The 13,501-nt window shown below is 44.3% G+C and overlaps 1 protein-coding gene across 2 annotated transcripts in view; it reads left to right on the top strand.

Annotated features, from left to right (window-relative positions):
* The window catches only part of gsg1l2b (gsg1-like 2b), a 156,347-nt gene that overhangs the window by 22,674 nt on the left and 120,172 nt on the right, over positions 1-13,501 (top strand). The gene's annotated exons all lie outside the window — the stretch shown is intronic.

The following is a 13,501-nucleotide window of genomic DNA, read 5'->3' as shown; positions in this document are numbered from 1 at the left end:
TTGTCACTGCTATGACTTTTCAACTCCAACAGTAATGTCATAGCAGCAGAGTTTTAGGATTAATTGATGGTGGAAAAAAAAACCTATAGTATTACTTTTAAACCTGTCAAGACCACTAAGTCAGAAGCCTCATTTTACGGGTCAAGATTTGGAAGCTCCTTCACATGGAAGGTAATCAGTAGGTTCATAGGAATGGTCTTTGAATCAATGGAACTGGACTTCTGTTGTATCATAGATTAGATGTCCCAGAAGGTAGTCTGGAAGGAGGAGATCAATTGTGAGAGGAGCACTTTGCCCTGAACTGGTGTAGTGGCATCAGCTTGTTGCATCGGGGTTGATTGTTGGGACAGTCTGCGGATGTAGTGACTGAAGTGGCAAGCCGAGCATTGGTATTAGAGCATCCTCTCATTATAGTTTGATACCAGGAGTTAAAATCAGCAGCTTCAGGGCAGGCAAATAACCTGCCCTGTTTTAAATATCCACTCTCATGCCTGTGGGATGGCATGGTGACTCAATGGTTAGCACTGCTGCCTCACAGCATCAGGGACCCGGGTTCGATTTCAGCCTGGGACAACTGTCCGTGTGGAGTTTGCACATTCTCCCCATGTCTGTGAAAGTTTCCTCCCACAGTCCCAAGATGTGTATCTTAAATGGATTGGCCATGCTAAATCGCCAATGGTGCCCAGGGATGTGTGAATTGGAGGTGGGAAATGCAGGGTCTGGGTGGGATTCTCTTCAGAGAGTCAGTATGGACTTGTTGGACCAAATGACCAGTTTCCACGCTGTCGGGATTCTTTGAAATTTGGGCAACACAATGGCCAAAAAGAAGCTCAGAAGATGCCAACAATGTACGTGGAGGCTGACGTAAACATTTGAAATAAAGGCACTAAAAAATGCTATGTGGTGTATCAGCAGAGTCACTCAAACTGCTACATCACAGCAAGAGAAATTCAGTCTATCATGTCTGCACCAGCTCTCCAACCAAGTGTTTCACTTTGTGTCATCCTCCTTAATTCTCCCAAAATCCTGCACATTGTTCCTCTTTTTCAAATGAGTCAATCTTCCTTTTAGACATATGGATTGAGTCTGTCCTGACTATACTCAGGCATTGCATCGCAGACCTTAACCACTTGCTGGATGAGAAATAGGGCTTTTACTTCTTTTGCTAATTGCTTTAAATCCATGTGCTCTCCTTCTCTATCCTTTCATGAGCAGAAACATCAACGCTGTCCAGACCTGAATGCCACTGTGAAAACTTCTCTCTACCTTTATATCTCCAAGGAAAAGTGTTAATTTCTCTAATTTGTTTTCCACCAGCAAGGCAGTTAAAAAGAATTTTAGTAGCTGTGTGAGCTCTGTGAAATGTTGATGCAATGTTGACATGAGTGTAAAACAATATTAATATTAGCCATTATCAACTTTGCATATGGATAAGTAAGTCAAGATTTATCAGGGATGACCTGTGGTATGACCTGTTACTCTGTCCAGAGGGGAAGGAGCATCATGACTTGCCCCAGTGTTGACAGCAGTTTCAATGTGGACATTTAAAGACAGTGGTTAGGTCAAATGCAGATCAAGGGGTATTGGTTACCTGGTGCATCCAGGGAAAATATATTTATAGATCGGGTTGTGATATAAAGCATTAGGCCTCTTTCTGCCATGTTTAAGGAGATCAGCAGCCCCTACAGCAGTATATCATTTGACCTTTCTCCGAGATTATTCAGGCTCTGATGGTTGTCTGCGAAGATTCGGCCTCACTACCATCATTTATTGCCTTTTCTATTTCACTGCCATTATTACTGAATTGTACCCTTAACTCTCCGGTCAGAAGAGCATTCCTTTTGGTCAGTCACAGCCCTTCTGTTTCTGGCTGCTCCCATTTCTAGCCAACACCTTCTCCTTACTGTGTCTACAATACCCTTTCTTGATATAAGCCTTTCCCCTGTTAACCTGTATACCTGGCCCTTGTCATCAATGCATCTTCACTAATCCCCACAACTACAAGGACTCCACTTTCTAATTGCATTCATATCATTAATTGATGTTTAATGTTGACAGCTATAATTCTGCCCATAAAATTCTGCAATTTTAAATAAGCAAGCTGTTCCTCAAATTTCACATTCGCTTAAGCTCCAACTGAAACATTCTTGCAACCAAAATGCCCTTTCACTGGCTTCAAACACCACCTGTATATCGAACCATAGAAAACAGGAGCAGGATTAGGCCATTCAGCCCTTTAAGCCTGCTCTGCCATTCGGTATGATCATCCAACTCTATTCCCATTGTCCCTATTCCCTTTAACCTTTGATCCTTTCAGCTGTAAGAACCTTATGGACTTACACAGTACAGAAGCAGATCCTTTGGTCCAACCAGTCCATGCCAACCATAATCCTAAACTAAACTAGCCCCACCCACCTGCACTTGGCCCATATCCCTCTAAATATTTCTTATTCGTGTACTTATCCAAATGTCTTTTAAACATTGTAGCTGAATTCACACCCGCCACTTCCTCTGGACGTTCATTCCACACACAAACCACTCTCTGTGTAAAAAAATTGCCCCTCATACCTTTTTAAAATCTTTCTCATCTCACCTTAAAAATATGCGCCCAGTCTTGAAATTCCTTCTTTGAAAACATTCAACATTTTGACCACAATCAATTCCACAGGCTCACCACACACTGGCTGAAGAAATACGCTCCTCAACTCCATGTTAGTCATGGCAACAGCATTATAACAAAATAGCTTCAGATAGCATAAAATGCACCTGACAGTTATGTGACCTTCTCCCATTCTCCAGCCAAATCAATAGCTCTGGCCCAAACATTGAGAGGAAGGATACTGTTGCCATTACAGAGATTAAAGAAAGCAAGGTGAAGCCACCATTCCTGTTGGGAGCAAACATCATCACAGCGAGGGAGGAGTTTACAGCTGGAGATGGCAACCATAATTATTTTATCCATAGATTATTGTCTGTTATTTATGAGAAACCAGTATTACTCCAATCTTCACACAAGTTATTCAGTGTGCCATGTTATTTCACTCGAAACATCTCAGTAATGGTGTGGGCACTAAACCAGCTCCAGTATCCTTTCTGGAAAGGAAGCTAGGTGTCTGCCTCCTGAAGACGATGCCAGGAGCATTCAGAGGAAACACGTGCATTAACTATCGAGTGAGGCTGTGAAACTCTCCCACAGCTGAAATGAACATTTAGTTTCCCACGAGAAATGAGGAAACATGCGGCAGCGTTAACAGAATAGAATTGTTTTACCAATTCAAGGGATTATCCGGTAAAATCTGCATGATCTGTCATGACAGGACAAACATTTAATTCAGCCATAATAGGCGACAGTCTGTCGGCCCCACCACACAAATTTCTTCACATTTGATCAACACTCCGACTTCAATTTTTCTCATTTCCTTTGCTACCCAGATTGGAAGCCAGAGTCATAATTCTATCAGTATTACTTTCAATGTAGCTGAATGGGAGCCTGATCTGAGAGTGTCAGTTACCATTGCAATCCTCAGACAGTAGCACCCTATCAGCCAATCTTGTATACACTGTGCTTAGGTTGGCACGGCAACGCATTTTGAATTTTAAATCTCATGAGAAGAGTGTTGATTATTAACAGTGCCATACCTTGTGAGTGCAAATTATTTTGTGCTGTCAGGTAGAATGCTTTCACTCTTGCCTCTGGATCATAAGATCGTGGGTTCAAGCCCATCTGCAGAGCCTGGAGTATATAAACTAGGTTGATGTTCCCAGTGACAGCCCCCAAGACATAAATGTAGAAGATTCCATGCTATTTCAAAGCAAAGCAGGGAGTATTATGGTCAAGACTTCCTCCTCAAACAACTTTGGAAAAGCAGAATCCAAGCATGATCCAATTCTTTCATGACATGTGGATGACACTGGAAAGGCCTGCATTTGTTGCCCCCTTTCAATTAGGGGCTGTCTAGACCATTTATATGGACAGATAAAGATCTACTACATTGCTATGGGTCTGGAGTCACATGTAGACCCAACCTGGTAAGGATGGCAGGTTTCTCCCCACTAGAAAACAATGGATTTTCCACAATCATTGATGATCATCCTCATGGTTGCCATTTGTGGAGTCAGACTAATAATTGCAGATTTCTTAATGGCCTTCAAATTGATTTGATTTGATTTAAGAACATAAGACATAGGAGCAGAAATTAGGTCATTCAACCAATCAAGTCTGCTCCACCATTCTATCATGGCTGCTAGGTTTCTTAACCTCATTCTCCCGCTTTCTCCCCGTAACCCTTGATCCCCTTGATACTCAAAAATCTAGTTATCCCAGTCTTAAGTACACTCAATGACTTTCCCTCCACAGCCTCCACAGAATCTGAGAATCTGTGGCCATGAATTCCACAGATTCACCACTCTCTGGCTAAAGAAGTTTCTCCTTATCTCCATTCTAAAAGGCCTTCCCTTTACTCTAAGTCTGTGGCCCTTGGGTCCTAGTCTCTCCGACCAATGGAAACACCTTCCCAACATCCACTCTCTCCAGGCTATTGGGTATTCTGTATGTTTCAATTAGATCCACCTCATCCTTCTAAACTCCATCAAGTATAAACCCAGAGTGTAATCCATTTGGTTCAGGTTATTTCAGACCATTCAGTTTTTATAACATCTTCTCCTTGGTAATGGCCACCGTACTTAGCTCATCCCCCCCACTCTCGAATATTTGCGATATTGCTTGTGTCTTCCACTGTGAGGTTCCTCAGCCATTTCCTTGTTTCCCACCATTATCTCTCCAGTATCATTTTCCAGCAATGTCCACTTTTGCCTCTCTTTTGCCCTTTGTATGTCTAAGCAAACTCTTGCTGTTTTCCTTTTTTTTAATTGGCTAGCTTACCCGCATATTTAATCTTCTCCCTCCTTATTTCTATTTTTGTTGCCCTCTTTTGGTCTTTGTAAGCTTCCCAATCCTCTGGTTTCCGACTGCCCTTTGCCACATTATATGCTTTCTCTTTTGCTTTTATGCTATCTCTGACTTTCCTACTCAGCCACAGTTCCCTCATCCTCCCTGTACCATGCTTCTTTTACCTCGGGATGAATCTCTGCTGTGTCTCCTGAATTACTCCCAGAAACTCCTGCCATTGCTGTTCCACTGTCTTTCCTGTTAGGCTCCTCCCCCAGTCAGTTCTACCCAGCTCTTTTCTCATGACTCTCGTAGTCGCCTTTATTCAGCTGTAATACTGTTACCTCTGATTCTATCTTCTCCCTCTCAAATTGCGGTGTAAATTCAATCATATTATGATCACTGCCTCCTAAGGGTTCCTTCCTTAAGCTACCTTATCAAGTCTGCCTCATTGCACAACATTAAATCCAGTACTGTCTGTTCCCTAGTGGACTCCAGCACAAGCTGCTCCAAAAAGCCATCTCATAGACATTCCACAAATTCCTTTTCTTGCAAACCACTACCAACCAGATCTTCACAGTCCACCTGCATATTGAAATCTCCCATGATCACTTTAGCTTTGCCTTTCCTATACATCTTTTCTATCTCCTGAAGTACCCTGCACCCCACCTCCTGACTACTGTTTGGAGGCCTGTACATAACTCCAACTATGTTGTTTTTTATCTTTGTGGTTCCTCAATTCTATCCACACAGATTCTATACCATCTGACCCGCCTTCATTTCTTACGATCGATTTAACTTTGTTTCTTACTAATAAGGCAACTCCATCCCCTCTGCCCACCTGTCTTTTCAATAGGATATATATCCTTGAAAATCCTTGATTTGATTTATTATTTTCACGTGTGCCTGGGTAGAGTGAAAAGTTTTGTTTTGCATGTGGTACAGGCAAAGTGCTTAGGGAAATTAGAACAGAGTGAGGAATGCAATGTTATAGTTACAGAGAAGGTGCACAGAAAATGGGATAAACATTAAATTTAAAATTTGAGAGGCCTATTCAGAAATCTAATAACAGTGGGGAAGAAGTTGGTCCTGTTGAATCTTTCTTAAGTGTATACAAACTTTTATATCTTCTTCCCGACAGAAGAAGTTGGAAGAGAGTGTAATCGGGGTGGGAGGGGCTTTTGATTATGTTGGTGCTTTTCCAATGCAGCAGGACGTGAATATGGAGTCAATAGGTGGAAGGCTGGTTTGCGTGATGGGCAGGGCTGGATTAATGACTCTGGGCTTAAAAATGTGTTGCTGGAAAAGTGCAGCAGGTCAGGCAGCATCAAAGCAACAGGAGAATCGACGTTTCGGGCATAAGCCCTTCTTCAGGAATGAGGAGGGTGTGCCAAGCAGGCTAAGATAAAAGGTAGGGAGGAGGGACTTGGGGGAGGGGCGTTGGGAATACGATAGGTGGCAGGAGGTTAAGGTGAGGGTGATAGGCTGGAGAGGGGGTGGGGGTGGAGAGGTCGGGAAGAAGATTGCAGGTCAAGAAGGCGGTGCTGAGTCTGAGGGTTGGGACTGAGAAAAGGTGGGGGGGGGGGAGGGGAAATGAGGAAGCTGGAGAAATCTGCATTCATCCCTTGTGGTTGGAGGGTTCCGAGGCGGAAGATGAGGCGCTCTTCCTCCAACCGTCATGTTGCTATGGTCTGGCAATGGAGGATGCCAAGGACCTGCATGTCCTTGGCTGAGTGGGAGGGGGAGTTAAAGTGTTCAGCCACGGGGCAGTTGGATTGGTTGGTGCGGGTGTCCCAGAGGTGTTCTCTGAAATGTTCCACAAGTAGGTGGCCTGTCTCCCCAATGTATAGGAGGCCACATTGGATGCAGCGGATGCAGTAAATGATGTGTGTGGAGGTGCAGGTGAATTTGTGACGGATATGGAAGGATCCCTTGGGGCCTTGGAGGGAAGTGAGGGGGAAGGTGTGGGCGCAAGTTATGCATTTTTTGCGGTTGCAGGGAAAGGTGCCAGGAGTGGAAGTTGGGTTGGTGGGGGGTGTGGATCTGACGAGGGAGTCACGGAGGAAATGGTCTTTCCAGAACGCTGAAATGGGTGGGGAGGGAAATATATCCCTGGTGGTGGGGTCCGTTTCGAGGTGGCGAAAATGACGAAGGATGATATGATGTATCTGGAGGTTGGTGGGGTGGTAGGTGAGGACCAGTGGGGTTCAACTTCTCTTTCCAATCCTCACTCTGAACAACTTCTCTTTCCAATCCTCCCACTTCCTCCAAACCAAAGGAGTAGCCATGGGCACCTGCATGGGCCCCAGCTATGCCTGCCTCTTCGTAGGATATGTGGAACAGTCCACCTTCCGCAACTACATTGGCACCACCCCTCTACCTTTTCCTCCACTACATCGATGACTGTATCGGCACTGCCTCGTGCTCCCACGAGGAGGTTGAACAGTTCATCCACTTTACTAATGCAGATTTCTCCAGCTTTCTCATTTCCCCTCCCCCCACCTTTTCTCAGTCCCAACCCTCAGACTCAGCACCGCCTTCTTGACCTGCAATCTTCTTCCCGACCTCTCCACCCCCACCCCTTCTCCGGCCTATCACCCTCACCTTAACCACCTTCCACCTATCACATTCCCAACGCCCCTCCCCCAAGTCCCTCCTCCCTACCTTTTATCTTAACTTGCTTGGCACACCCTCCTCATTCCTGAAGAAGGGCTTATGCCCGAAACGTCGATTCTCCTGTTGCTTTGATGCTGCCTGACCTGCTGCACTTTTCCAGCAATACATTTTTAAGCTCTGATCTCCAGCATCTGCAGTCCTCACTTTCTCCTAGTGGATTCATGACTCTCTGTAGTTTCTTGCAGTCTCACCAGCTACTGTGATGGGATCCAAATGCACGTCTCTCATTATATCAGGCTGAGAACGCTGGATTACCAGTCCAGTGGCATCACCATGATACCACCATCTGTCCATTACTGTTTGTGGGATTTTGCTTTGCATCAATTGGCTGCTGCACTTCTCTATAAATTCTGCAAGGGGATCCACTCCAATCTATTTCACTGGCTGTCAAGCAATTTGGGAGAGCACAGATGAAGACTGCGGTAGTTTTTTTGTTAAAGAAAGCATTCTCTTCAGATGTGTTATGACACATCTCAACAACCGGTAGGATTTGATTCTTGATCCCTGAGGCCAGAGGTAGCAACACTACCACTGCACTGTCAGAGGACAAAAATCCAGTTTGTAATGAGCCTTGAACTCAACAACCTTGAAATGGACATTTCTGCAACTCCATAGAAATCCACTGAACTCTCCAATGTGTCACATAGGATTGCCTGAAGGTTGTTATATAAATGAATTAGATGTCAGGGGTGGAATCAATGGGCAGGACCTTGTTTATATCGGTCTGAGCGATGTAAGTGGTGCTGAGATCTGTGGCCATATTGAATGACAATTGCTGAATGTAGGTTTGCTCGCTGAGCTGGAAGGTTCATTTTCAGATGTTTTGTCACTGTACCACGTAACATCTTCAGTGAGTCTCCGGACAACGCTCCAAATTCAATGACAATTACAGCAAGGCCCATACCAACGTCAAGATAATTTAGTGTCATCTTTTGTTCTTTTCAGAAACAGTGTGACAGGATTCTTACTAGGCAGCAGCAACTTGCTAATTGATGGTGCTTAGAGCTTGTTAAATACCTTGTGAACATCACAGCTTGCCTCATTAATATCCAGACACCTCCTGTACCAGGGCCTGGCTGAGAAAGATGGTCAGATGTAGCCACATGGAGACTGGTCAGGAGCGGACATGGGGAAAGTTGTGAGTTAATGGGATGTGGTTACTGGGAGGGAGATGTGGATGTTTTGTGGTGTGCCAGTAGGATCGGCTGGAGGTTTGAAGCAGCTGGGGGCTGTGCGCTCACTGTCACCTTCCATCCTGATGGGAATGAAAAGAGCAGAATGTGAAGAAAATGCCCCCATCTAGAGTAGAAATGGAGGTACTGCAAGTGACTCAACCTGTGAGAGAGAGGGCTGCAGCGCACACTGTTCAAAAGGCTTTTAAAGAGGAACAACATAGATCAAAGACCCCTGAAAAGGAGAACACCCAGACGGCCTGCTCCCTGGCCACCATGCAGCACTGAATCTCTCTTTGTGTAGCACCTCCTTGGCATTGCCACTGCTGGACAATGCTCTGAACAACTACCCTTTGTGCACAGAGAGAGCTAACCATTAGGAATGCTGAATGAAGAGGGACAAATGGACCCAATGCATGTGTTTGCAGATGGTGCAGTCACCTTCAGCACAGAGCCTTCTTGATCGATTGAGCATGTGTGTGGCCATGGACTGACGTTGGATGGTGTGAAAATGCATTTAGTGCCTACACAGAGACACACACAAACACACGCAAGGAAGTTCACTTCTGGAGCATTGAAAGACCAAGTGCTATGGACACCAATAAACCTTTCTTCACCCAAGCCACCAGAAGATTTAATTGGCTGGTTGTGCAACTGAGCTGGAGGGTGTCTGTTTGTCTGTGAGAGGTTTGGTCGGGTGACCCTGTGGTGTGGGGTTGGAGGGTGTAGAAGCCTAAGTCTAGATGGGTCAGACATGCTGAGAGTTGACTTGCCTCTTGAGGGTCTTCTTGCCAGAGATGATTTGACTCTGTTCAGTTTGTGGAGGTGGAGGGCTTGGCTATCTTTCGATTAGATTCCTGACGGTATGGAAACAGGCCATTTAGCCCAAAGAGTAATCCACCGAGACCCATTTACTTCTGATTAATACATCTAACACTGTGGGAAATTTAGCATGGCCAATTCACCTGACCTGGACTGTGGGAGGAAACCAGAGCCTCCAGAGGAAACCCACGCAGACACGGGGAACATGTGCAAATTCCACACAGTTGATCACTGGAAGCAGGAATTGACCTGGGTCCCTGGCGCTGTGAGGCAGCAGTGCTAACCACTGAGCTACCATGCCACCCATCTCTGCAGTGTCCTGACTGGACACTGCCATGGAACATGTGGGTGGTTCCACCTCTAGCTGGGTACCTCCTGGCACTGCCCTGTCTCCTTGTGATGATGTAGACTGGTTTCTGTTGTCCCCTCATCAATGTTCCTTCAGTCCTTCTGTCCAGCATCTGGGGCAATGGAGTCTAGGCATAGATCCCTCTCTAGTGAACCCTGAGGGTCCAAGTCCTAGCTCTCTATGGCAGTGCCAACTTATCCATGGAGACAGACAGAACATCCCATTAGTTGTTGCACTGATGTAGATCCTGGATAATATCTCCCAATGTGTCCTCTTTGTCCGTGTGCTGTAGCTGCTCCTCCCTGTGAATTTGGGTGAAGGTCTTAGAAAAAAAAGCAGAGGATTATTATTAAACTGAAAGGCTTCTTGGAGCTCAATTCTCAGGAGTTTGCTTCTCAGGTGAACTTGGCGTTGGAACACCTGAAGGAGATTCCTTCTCCCACTTTCAAGATATCCCTGTTTATTTTTGTGGTTCAAAGTTTGGGAGAAGATTTGTAGCTCGGGTGCTCGTTGTTGTGGTTCTGTTCGCCAAGCTGGGAATTTGTCTTGCAAATGTTTCATCCCCTGTCTAGGTGACATCCTCAGTGCTTGGGAGCCTCCTGTGAAGTGCTTCTGTGCTGTTTCCTCTGGCATTTGTGGTGATATAATTGTCTCGTAGCTTGCTGGTTTGGTCACTTTCAGATGGTCTCTCTGCCTGCAGAATCTCTTTGAATCCTTTTCCAAATAAGATGGTGTGTTTGGTCAAGAAGTCTAAAAGTGTAATAGATTTTCGTACTTTAGGATCTGAAACAGCCAAGGCCTTTGAGTTTGGATGGGACTCCATCCCAATACAATGAATGCTCAATGGGACTTACTTTCTCACATTCACCTAACGTCCATTGAGTCTTTTATCTGTGTTGAAATAGAAAGTCGAGTAGACAGATATGTTATACTGTCTTTCTGCTGATGATCCATCCTGGAACAAAACAACCCCCAGGATCTGATCTGGTGTCAGAATTCTGTTCCATAACATTTGCCTGCCCATGGATTTTATAAGTAGCTATGAGGTTCCTTCACTCAGATGTACATTTAAACATGTAGTAGCTGCCGACTCCACTGTTTATATTTCAAATGCAAAGAAAAAAGTCACTTAATATACTGCAGCCATCTGAAAAGCTTTTGTCTTTGTATTTCAAAATATGGTCCTAATTTATTTTAATATTTTCATGCTTGTGCTGAGCATGACTTACTTCATAAATGTAATTTATCTTCACTGTCACATCTCCAACTTTAATTGAAAGGTTTCTCCTTTTGTGTGTGTGTATATATATATAAAACGTCTCTGATAGCTTGTCATATGTCATGAGTGCATCACTTCATGGCACCTTGTCATTTCTTGTTGACTGGGTGTCCATTTGATTCTTGGATGGACTTTCTGGATAATTACCTAACTAGGGGCGGCACGGTGGCTCAGTGGCTAGCACTGCTGCCTCACAGTACCAGGGACCCCGGTTTGATTCCAACCTCGGGTGACTGTCTGTGTGGAGTTTGCACATTCCCCCCATGTCTGCCTGGGTTTGCTCCGGTTTCCTCCCACAGTCCAAAGGTGTGCAGGTCAGGTGAATTGGCCGTGCTAAATTGCCCGTATAGTTAGGTGCATTAGTCAGTGGTAAATAAGGGGAATGGGTCTGGGTGGGTTACTCTTCAGAGGGTTAGTGTGGACTAGTTGGGCTGAAGGGCCTGTTTCCACACTGTAGAGAATCTAATCTAATCGAAGTTCAGTCTGAGCAGGTGGACTTTTCATATCTTTACATCCTTTCCTTGAAGAATAGTAAAAAATGAATTTGCTAAAATCCCACTCTGTCATTACTGAGGGATGATGGGAGGTGGGTTAACCTGGGGGTCACCACACCTCAGACGAGGGGAGAGTTTGAGGAGGAGAGCCCTTCATGGTAACCTTAGTCAGTTGCAGAAATTGAACCCATGCTGTTAGTCGTGGTATACATAGGCCATCCAGCCAAACTGAGCTGGAGAATATTATGAAGTATTGGAAGGACTCATAGACTGATTGGTCAGTTCACAGGTGTGAAGAAGAGGGCTCCTCTCTCCCTGAATGCAAGCATTAGCTGGAAGTCAACCTAAAATTCAGGTCCAGAGCTGTGGTACTCAGTAGGTTGTTTTAGGAACAGGTTTTGAACCCAACATCTTTCATCTCACAGGATGGAATGCTACCATGAAGCCAAACGGTAACCTCAGGTTAATCTGAACAGAATGGTTTGACCAATTCTCAATCTTTGTGATGTTTTACTTTTACCCAATCGAGGATGCTATTGTAACTATTTAATGTTGATGTGGTGGTTTTAGATTTACCATTAGTTTATAATAAGGACCTTGTTTTAAAGCAGTTCTTACAATTACCACTGGAATTGCTTGTGAAAGACAGAAATTGACAAAAACACTTAGTTCTTGATTATGAAATTGTGTATTCTACTGCAGCAGCTTGTCAGTTCAAGCAGTGTGTGCACTGATTGAAGTACTCACACAACCATCACTATCGTGATCCATTTAACATTCACCCCACCCACTTAAATGCATCTGCAAGTGCATCAGAAACTATTCAATGATTGGTGAAGCAAACGTTAATGATCTGAAGCAGAACAATAGGAATTGATTTGGTGTCAGGATTTTGTTACATAACATATGCATGACTGTGGATTTGACTTTAGTTTCTTTCATAATATTAATGAGTAGCTTCTGAAAAATTAAGTAAGGGACAATCTCTTAGGACTCTAAGGGATCAGCAACATGGATGTGGTTTATTAAAGATTTACTTGTTTACTCCATTCAGTAACACAAAGGACATTAATATGCACCCATTAATTTTTGGGAGAATTGTGCAAACTTACTGAAAGATTATCAGAACACAAGGAGACTTGGAGGAAGAAAGGGGTCACGTTAAAAAAAATCAGAATTGAAAGGGGACCATGAGAAAAGACAAGAATGGGTAAAACAAAAGAAAATACAAAGACATTTTATAAGTTTGTTCAGGGGGCGGTGGAAGGATAACCAGGGAAAGAGATTATGATCGAGTTGTGTAAGGTCTTTAGCATGCTTGCCTTCATTGCTCAGACCTTTGAGTATAGCAGTTGGGACGTCATGTTGAGGTTGTACAAAATGTTAGTGAGGCCTCTTCTGGAGTACTGTGTGCAGTTCTGGTCTCCCTGTTATGGGAAGGATATTAATAAGCTGGAGAGGGTTCAGAAGAGATTTACCAGAACGTTGGTGGGAATGGACAGTTTGAGCGTCTTCTATTCGGTTGCATTTGCAGCTGCTCAGGCCTCCGATCCAGACTGACTCGGAAAACAGTATGAGCCACCTCAACCACTCTGCTTTAAGTAAGGTAAAGTTTGAGTTATAAGGAGAGCCTCAATAGGCTGGGACTTTTTCACTGGAGCATAGGAGGTTGAGTGGTGACCTTATAGATCTTTACAAAATCATGAGGGGTATAGATAAGGTCAATGGTGGGCATCATTTCCCTGGGGTAGGGAAGTTCAAGACTAAGCTGCATAATTTTAGGGTGAGATGAAAAAGATTTTAAAAAAGACATGAGGGGCA

This window comes from Chiloscyllium punctatum, chromosome 39 (assembly GCF_047496795.1).
Source record: "Chiloscyllium punctatum isolate Juve2018m chromosome 39, sChiPun1.3, whole genome shotgun sequence".
Classification (NCBI taxonomy): domain Eukaryota; kingdom Metazoa; phylum Chordata; class Chondrichthyes; order Orectolobiformes; family Hemiscylliidae; genus Chiloscyllium; species Chiloscyllium punctatum.
The sequence above is the reverse complement of the archived record's forward strand: the minus strand, read 5'-3'. Positions and strand labels throughout refer to the sequence as shown.